This window comes from Nycticebus coucang, chromosome 9 (genome assembly GCF_027406575.1).
Source record: "Nycticebus coucang isolate mNycCou1 chromosome 9, mNycCou1.pri, whole genome shotgun sequence".
Lineage (NCBI taxonomy): Eukaryota > Metazoa > Chordata > Mammalia > Primates > Lorisidae > Nycticebus > Nycticebus coucang.
Window position 1 is genome coordinate 56,064,272 of NC_069788.1, and position 2,098 is coordinate 56,066,369.

A 2,098-nucleotide genomic window follows, 5' to 3' on the forward strand; every position below is an offset into this window, starting at 1 on the left:
GGTAAAGTGCTATGGCATCACAGCTCACAGCAACCTCAATCTCTTGGGCTTAAGCGATTCTTGTGCCTCAGCCTCCCAAGTAGCTGGGACTACAGCACTCACCACAACACCTGGCTATTTTTTGGTTGTAGTTGTCATTGTTGTTTGGCAAGCCCAGTCTGGGTTTGAACCCACCAGCTCCAGTGTATATGGCTGGCACCCTTACCGCTAAGCTACAGGTGCCGAGCCATAAGTATTTTAATTTTAATTGATGCTGTCAGGTTGTTTTCTATAGTTGTAACACTATACACTTCCGCTAGTAACCCTAGACAGCATCCCTGTCCCAACATCCCCAACAGGTGCAATGGATGCTTCTCTTTGTAATTGTTACCAACCTGATTGATAAATACCACTTAAACAGTGTTGGAGGAGTTACAAGGGTGAAGCTGACCGTGCTGCAGCAGGAAACAAAAGTAGAAATAAAACAAAAGGCCTCCTGCAGCTTAGCACAGGCTGTGTTCTCACACGGCTACAGAAGAGCAGGCAGAGTAAACCACCCCACACATGCCACAGTCCTGGCCAGCGCCTGGTCTGTATTGTGAATGGGGGTACATGGAGTTGAGGAAAGGAGAATAAGCCAGAAGCCAGCAGAACTTAGTCAACTGAAAATGAGGTGCTGCTTCTAGGTGGGGGCTAAAAAATGGAAACAAAATTCAAACAGAAATACAGCAGATTGGCTTTAATTCACTCATTCTTCTATTTATTTAATTAGAACTATCTATCTAGCATCTTTTAAGGGGCAGGTATTAACTATGCCAATGAAATATAACCATGAATGAGACAGATGAGTTCCACACACTCAAGAAACATACAAAGTAGCCGGAGTTTCATAAACGTGCAAGGGAGGGCAAACAAGATGGCCAAATAGAAACATCCAACGATTATCCTTCCACATGAACACCAACTGTTCGCAGAAGTAAGCATTTTTAGAAGAACCAAAAATCACCTGAGTGATCATACTACCAGGTTCTGAGTTATATCAAGGAAGGAGGTACTTAAGAGGGCAGAAAAGACAGTCTTTCATTGCCTATGTTCCCCTAGCCTTGCCAGTGTGCCCAGTGGAGACAGACTCTGTAAGACTGCAGGAGGGAGAGGGAAGCAATGAAAGGACTTTGCATTGAAACTGAGGGACACCCTGGCACAGGGGAACACAGTGCAGTACAGGGCAGAAATCTGCCAGTGCCCACAGAGGGAGTATCCAGAGCAGCCTGCCAGAGAGCAATCCTCTATCCCCAAATCCATGTTCTGCCTGGGCCCTGGACTAAATCATAAAGCAGTCAGGCTACCAAGGCTACAGCCCTTGGGCAATTCCTGCATTTGTACTAGCTCAGAGCCAGTGGACTTTGGGTGAGCTCCCACCCCTTACCACCAACTTTAGGCAGAGTGGCTCAAGGAGTATCCTTCTACTCGGGGAAAGGAAAAGGAAGAGCTCAGGGGACTTTGTTTTGCATCTTGGGCACCAGCTCAATCACAGTAAAATAAAGTATCAAGCAGACTCCTCAAGCTCCAGAGTCCAGGGCTTAGTGCCTGGATGGCATTGCTGGATCCTCCCAGGGCCAGTAATAAACCTGCTGCCCTGAAGGAAAAGGTGCAGTCCTGGCAGCACTTGCCATATACTGACTAAAGAGCTCGTGGACCTTAAATAAACATCACATGTAGCCAAACAATAGTCAGCAAGGGCTTTAGATGAAACCGGACTGGTTTCAGGTATAACCTGGTACTGGTGGCCATGAGGGACTGTCCAGGTCACCCCTCCCTGAACTCCAGCAGCCCAGCACAGAGAGGGAAGGGAGAGAGTGAGAGAGAGACTCACCTCAAAAAGGTGTTATTAGCCAGGAAGAGGCAGAAGAGAGAGATTAGCATAGCACATTTATTTAAAGAAATAATATCGGAGAACTTTCCAAACCTAGAGAAAGATGTCAATATTCAGGTACAAGAAAGTCACAGGACACCAGGCAGATTTAACACGAACAAAACTATCTCAAGGCATTTAGTAATCAAGTTCCCAAAGGTGAAACATAAAGCAAGGTCCAAGGGCAATAAGAAAAAAGAAAAAAGG

The 2,098-nt window shown here is 46.1% G+C and overlaps 1 non-coding gene across 1 annotated transcript; it reads left to right on the forward strand.

Moving 5' to 3' along the window:
* Positions 1 to 469: 469 nt before the first annotated feature.
* Positions 470 to 595, forward strand: LOC128595220 (small nucleolar RNA SNORA51). The gene has a single exon (XR_008382868.1). It is a non-coding gene; the product is annotated as a small nucleolar RNA SNORA51 (small nucleolar RNA).
* Positions 596 to 2,098: the final 1,503 nt, after the last annotated feature.